This window comes from Magnolia sinica, chromosome 13 (genome assembly GCF_029962835.1).
Source record: "Magnolia sinica isolate HGM2019 chromosome 13, MsV1, whole genome shotgun sequence".
In the NCBI taxonomy this organism is placed as follows: Eukaryota; Viridiplantae; Streptophyta; class Magnoliopsida; order Magnoliales; family Magnoliaceae; genus Magnolia; species Magnolia sinica.
In genome coordinates this window covers 23831351-23838349 of record NC_080585.1, presented here as the reverse complement: position 1 = coordinate 23838349, position 6999 = coordinate 23831351, and the positions used below count along the sequence as shown (strand labels likewise).

The window sequence follows — 6999 nt, the reverse complement described above, 5'->3', positions numbered from 1 at the left end:
AAATGCTCCGTTAGATCAGGAGCATCAATCTGAATATTCTGGCTCATGAAGAAGGAAGGACTCCTCTCCCACATGAAAATTTTTCACATAAGGCTTCAATCTCTGACCATTAACCTTGTACACATTGCCATTACGTAGATTCTCAATTTCAATAGCCCCATGAGTATAAACATTCTTCACAATGAAAGGGGCCTGTCCATCTTGATCTTAACTTTTCCGGAAAGAACTGGAGACGGGAATTGTACAATAAGACCTTTTGCTGAGGTTCAAAATTCTTCCTCAAGACATTTTTGTCCTGAAAAGCTTTGGTCATTTTTTTTGTAGATTTTAGAATTTTCATAGGAGTCTCTCCTCAACTCCTCTAATTCATTTAACTCTAATTTTCTTTGTCCACTTGCTTGATCCATATCAAAGTTTAATTTCTTTATTGCCCAGTAGGCTCTATGTTCCAATTCCACAGGCAAGTGGCAAGCCTTCCCATACACCAATCTGTATGGAGACATTCCAATCGGGGTCTTATAAACAGTCCTATAAGCCCATAAAGCGTAAGATAGTCTGAGAGACCAATCATTCCTATCTGGCCTTATAGTTTTCTCTAAAATGTGTTTGATTTCCCGATTAGAAATCTCAGCTTGCCCACTCGTTTGTGGGTGGTATGGGGTGCTCACTTTATGCTTGATGCCGTATTTCTTCATTAAAGCCTCAAATGTTCTATTGCAAAAGTGAGATCCGCCATCACTAATGATGGCCATTAGAGTTCCAAATCTAGCAAAAATATTTTTCTTGAGGAATCGTATGACCACTTTGTTGTCATTGGTCCTACTTGGAGCTGCTTCAATCTACTTTGAAACATAGTCCACACCAATCAATATATAAAGAAATCTAAAAGAAGATGGAAATGGACCCATAAAATCAACACCCCAATAATAAAAAATCTCCAATGGTAAAATTGGGGATAAATGCATCATGTTGCGCCGGGACACTCTTCCCAACCTTTGACATCTATCACAAGCAACACAGAAAGCATGAGTGTCTTTAAACATGGTGGGCCACTAAAAACCATACTGTAGGATTTTTGTAGTAGTTTTCTTAGCAGAAAAATGGCCACCACATACTTCCATGTAACAAAAAGAAATAACACTTCGAACTTCATCTTCTGGGACACAACGTCTAAAAATTTGATCAGTCCCATATTTATATAAATACGGGTCATCCCAGAAGAAGTTCCTAACCTCGGTTTCAAAACGCTTCCTATCTTGTGACTTCTAATGATATGGTATTTTTTCCGTTACAAGATAGTTCACTATATCCGCATACCAAGGCAATTTGGAGATCGCAAATAATTGTTCATCAGGAAAAGTGTCCTGGATATGTATCTCTTCAGTGGAATCATCTAACATCAATCTAGAAAGGTGATCGGCCACTACATTTTCTACTCATTTCTTATCTTTTATCTCTAATTCAAATTCTTGGAGTACGAGGATCCATCTCAAAAGTCTCAGCTTTGCATCTTTCTTAGATAACAAATATTTCAAAGCAGAGTGGTCCGTGAAAATGACCACTTTGGATCGCAGTAAGTAGGACCCAAACTTATCCAAAGCAAAAACTACTGCAAGTAACTCTTTTTCAGTTGTTGAGTAGTTCACTTGGGCCGAGTTTAGAGTTTTACTCGCACAGTGAATAACGTAGGGCCGTTTATCTTTCCTTTGGCCCAAAACAGCCCCTATGGCATAATCACTTGCATCGCATATTAGTTCAAAAGGAAGTGTCCAATCTGGTGGACGCATGATAGGTGCAGTGGTAAGGGATGATTTAATTTTATTAAAGGCACTTGCACACTCATCTGTCCACTTAAATGGAACATTCTTTTGAAGAAGATTAGTCAAGGGTCTAGTAATGACACTAAAATCCTTGATGAATCTTCTATAAAAACCAGCATGCCCTATAAGTGATCTAATATCTCTAACAGTTCGGGGGATAGGTAGATTAGCTATAATATCAAGTTTTGAGCGATCTACTTCGATTCCATTTTTGGATATAACATGGCCCAAAACAATTCCCTTTTGAACCATGAAATGACATTTCTCCCAATTTAAGACAAGGTGTTTCTCTTCACACCTAGACAAGACAAGAGATAAATTGTTGAGGCATTCCTCAAGACTACTCCCAAATACAGAGAAGTCGTCTATGAAAACCTCAAGAAACTTCCCAACCATATTTTAAAAAATACTTAACATACACCGTTGAAAAGTTGCTGGGGTGTTACACAATCCAAATGGCATCCGTTTGAAAGCAAACGTGCCAAATGGACAAGTGAATGTGGTTTTCTCTTGGTCATCCAGGGCTATCTCTATTTGGTTATATCCAAAATATCCATCAAGAAAACTATAAAAGGAGTGACCTGCTACCCTCTCTAAAACTTGATCAATGAATGGTAGAGGGAAATGGTCCTTCTTTGTGACTTGGTTCAATTTTCCATAGTTAATGCAAACACGCCAACTAGTGGTGACATGTGTTGGTATGAGTTCATTATTAGAATTCTGCACAATAGTTATTCCAGATTTCTTTGGGACTACTTGAGTTGGACTCACCCAAACACTATCGGATATTGGGTAAATGATTCCCACATCCAATAATTTGATCACCTCATTTTTTACAACTTTCATCATGTTTGGATTGAGATGCCTTTGAGGTTGTCTAATTGGTTTGACGTCATCATCGAGGTGGATCCGATGGGTACATATGGAAGGGCTTATACCTTTAATGTCAGAAATGGTCCAACCCAAGGCTCCTTTGTGTTCCCTTAGAACTTTCAACAATTTAATCTCTTGATCCTTCTCTAAAAATGAAGAGATCACTACAGGATAAGTTTTATTTTCACTTAAGTATACATACTTAAGCTCATTTGGTAGTGATTTTAAATCAAGCTTTGGATCATTGGTTGGTGATGGCAGAGGTCGCAAGTCCTCGATAGATAGGATTTGAGTGCGCGGTTTCCATTGGTACATACCAATGTCCTGGGAGGTAGTGCTTTCATTATCATCAGAAATTTCAGCAAACACTTTTTCTAAATCAGAAATTTTCAAGTCTCCAATGACTTGAATCAATTCCTCAGTCAGACTAGGTTCTAATTCCTCTTCTTCTATCAAGCAGTCCATGAAATTCAACTTATGGATCTCATTATTATCAATGGGCTGCTTACATAGATTGAAAATATTTAGCTCTAGAGTCATGTTAACAAAAGACAAGTTCATCATTCCATTCCTGCAATTTATGATTGCATTTGAAGTTGCTAGGAATGGGCGGCTTAAAATGATGGGAACTTGAGCGCTAGCATTTACACATGGTTCAGTGTCTAGTACAATAAAATCCACGGGGAAGTAGAATTTCTCCACTTGGACTAGCACATCCTCTAAAATTTTCCTTGGTACCTTAATAGAGCGGTCAGCGAGTTGGAGTGTAATCGTGGTTGGTTTAAGCTCGCCTAACCCCATTTGTTTGTAAACTGAATAAGGTACTAAGTTGACACTTGCACCCAAATCTAGCAAAGCATGCTCAATTTGAAGATTTTCAATAATACAAGAAATAGTAGGACTTCCCGGGTCTTTGTATTTGGGTACAACCCTTTGTTGAATGATAGCGCTCACTTTCTCAGTAAGGAAGACCTTTTTGTGCACATTTAATTGCCTCTTTACAGTGCACAAGTCCTTGAGATATTTAGCATATGATGAAATTTGTCTAATGGCATCAAACAGAGGAATATTGACAGTAACCTTTTGGAGCACATCCAACACCTCTTGATATTTCATGGGGACAGTTGGATTCCGAAGTTTAGATGGGAACAGAACTGGAGGCTCATATGACTTAGTCTCTTTATCCTTTTGCTGTTGCGACTCTTGAACCATAGTCGGTTCATCATTTTCTTGAGACAGTGGTTCATCTTCCGGTATTTCTACCGGTTGCATTATCTTATTGAAATGTGTGTTTCTAGGGTTTGGCACAGGTTGAGAAGGAAGGGTGCCTTTTTCCCTAGCATTTAGTTGAGTCTCAATCCTAGCCACAACTGTCTTTAATTCCTGATTTGATTGGATTAGAGACTGATTCATTTGAGCTTGAGAGTTCATGAATGTGGTCAATGCATCCTCCACAGATGATCGCTTTGGCGGGGGCACATATGGTGCATTGTTAGGTGCCCCAAAGAAGTTATTTTGTGGAGGCATTTGAGGTGCATTGGGCACATTAATTTGTGGTCCATTCCTCCAACTAAGATTAGGATGGTTATGCTAATTTGGATTGTACGTGTTTCCCAATGGTTGCATAACTGACCTTTGGTAATTATTTATAGCATTTGCTTGATCATGCTCATGCGTGATATTTTGTACAACTGAGATTATTGGACAATCCTTTGTGTCATGGTTTGTACCACCACAAATGCTACAAAAATTACCTAAGGAAGTGTTTGTTTTAACCATATCAACCTTCCTAATTTCCAAGGCTTCGACCTTTCTAGCCAATGCAGCGAATTTTGCATTAAGGTCGTCTTCCTCTCTTAGGACATGCATTCCCGTTTTCTCTCTAGGAATGGGTCTAGTTTGGTCTGATTTACCAGAGACATCCCATGTCTGAGTATTCTCTGCTAACATATCTAGAAAATCCCAAGCCTCATTATGATCTTTGTCAAGAAAGGTTCCACCACACATCATCTCTATGAACTGACGGGTATCCATGGTGAGCCCCTTTCGAAAAGCATCAATCACGTGCCATGGTTCATAACCATGATGTGGACAAGTAATTAGAATGTCTTTGAAGCTCTCCCAAGCTTGAAAAAATAGTTTATTCCTCTTTTGGGAGAATGACATGATTTCTTATTTTAGTGCATTTGTTTTGTGCTCGGGAAAGAACTTTTTCAAAAATTCTCTACTTAAGGCTTGCCATGAAGTGATGGTATTAGGTCTTAGAGAGTTGAGCCATGCTTTGGCCCGATCCTTTAGAGAAAATGAGAATAACCTAAGCTTAAGTACATCCCTATTGCCATTGTTTACTTGTAACGTTGCAATTACTTCCTCAAAGTCCTTGAGGTGCAAGTAGGGGCTTTCAGAATCTAAGCCATGAAATTTAGGAATTAATTGAATCATACCTTGTTTAAAATCAATGTTCTCTGTGTGAGCAGGGAACACTATGCAAGATGGTAAAGTTGATCTCTCAAGGTGTAAATGTTCACGTAAAGTCCGTGGTTGGTTTAACACATTCCTATGAACTTCATTTTCATCCTCAAGAAGAGGATTATTTTGATTTATAGTTGGATCTGGCAGATTTGGATTTGGATGATCAACTGGGTCTGCCATGGAATCCAAGTGATGTTGAGTGCCTCTTCTAAGTGAATGATCAAGGCCTGGAACTAGTCCCCATTCGGAGGAGAGTCGATTGTTTTGATCCCTACTCCAACGGGACATAAACCATTTACACCACACAACAAATACCACTAATTCAAATAGCAAGTATGATACTTAAAATAAAAATAAAAACTTAAATCAACAACCCAGGTGACAAGGCTAACCATGAGGGTTCAGTCCACAAAGCAAAATAAATCAACAACCCAGGTGGCAGAGCCAACCATGAGGGTTCAGTCCACAAAGCAAAATAAATCAAGAACTCAGGTGGCAGGGCCAACCATGAGGGTTCAATCCACAAAGCAAAATAAATCAACAACCCAAGTGGTAGAGCCGACCATGAGGGTTCAGTCCACAAAAAAAAAAAAAAAAAAGTAAAACTAATGTAGAAATTAAACTATGCTAATCTGGAAAATAGATTCAGCGGATGATCTTTGTGATCAAACAACAACTGTAGGACAACCATAGCACTTTGGTGATAAAATCTCAAGCAGGGCAACCTTATGTCATAGTTAGTGCTTGAAAGACCCAACTGAATTTATTTTTTTTAAAAAAAGAAAATAAAAAAAATAAAAAAAATCTACAGAAAATCTGGAGGGTTTAGAAGAAAACTTACCTTCGCTATCTTGCACAGATCTGAGCTATCTTAGTCTCTCCCCGACAACGGCGCCAAAAACTTGATTGCTTGCCTCCAAGTGCAGAGGTTCATAAGTAATATCCTGTGAATACAGGGTCGATCCCACAGGGAGATGAATTGCGAGAAGGAAAAAAATCAAATGCAAAACAAACTAAGTAATAAAAACTAAACTGATGATTTGATTTTGGGATTTTTGAATGGATGTAATTCAACTGAATAAAATAACACCCAAGCTTCAAAGTTCCACACATAGGTTAATGTTCCAAAATCATGATGACTTAGATAACACAATTAGGATCTGATCAGTATGGTCAGCCTAATCGGAAAATAAAACACTTTAAATATTTTAATAAATGATATAAAAGATTAAAAAATAATGAATTTGCACCATTGACATATATTCTCAAGCGCCAGTGATTTTAAGTATTCAATATCTATAGGATAATGAATATCAAAGAAATATAACAGGTTGAGAACCTTTCCTATCTAGGAAATCTGATTGATCTAGGGTAAGCCTATCCATCAATGTAGATCTCATATGATGGAAACATATGGATCTTACAAGAGGATAAAAAACAAAACCTAAATAATAGATAATATGCATACACCATTATTCTCATCATTAAAACAATCAATCATCATAAACTTAAAAAATTATTAAACCCATGTGCTTCCCTTCTAACTTGGGCTAGAAGGAACTTAGAAAAACATAATTAAATTGCAGAAATAAAAAGCAACAAGAAAGAAAGAAGAAAAAAAATGCAAATAGAAAGTATCTAAAATAAAAAAAACAACTTATAAAGCTTTAATAAAACTAAAAACTCTTTAAAAACCCTAAATATTGCTCTTTAATGCTTTTAATGATGTTTAAGAATACCCTAGGAGACCCTATTTATAAGTAGGGAACTCCAATTTTCGTATAAAGTTGAAAACCCTAGAAAACGCCTCAAATATACGTATTTTTTCAAAATA

The 6999-nt window shown here is 37.3% G+C and overlaps 1 non-coding gene across 1 annotated transcript; it reads left to right on the top strand.

Annotated features, from left to right (window-relative positions):
- The first annotated feature begins 4770 nt into the window (after positions 1–4770).
- On the top strand, positions 4771–4877 carry LOC131224552 (small nucleolar RNA R71). Its single transcript, XR_009161026.1, has one exon. It is a non-coding gene; the product is annotated as a small nucleolar RNA R71 (small nucleolar RNA).
- Positions 4878–6999: the final 2122 nt, after the last annotated feature.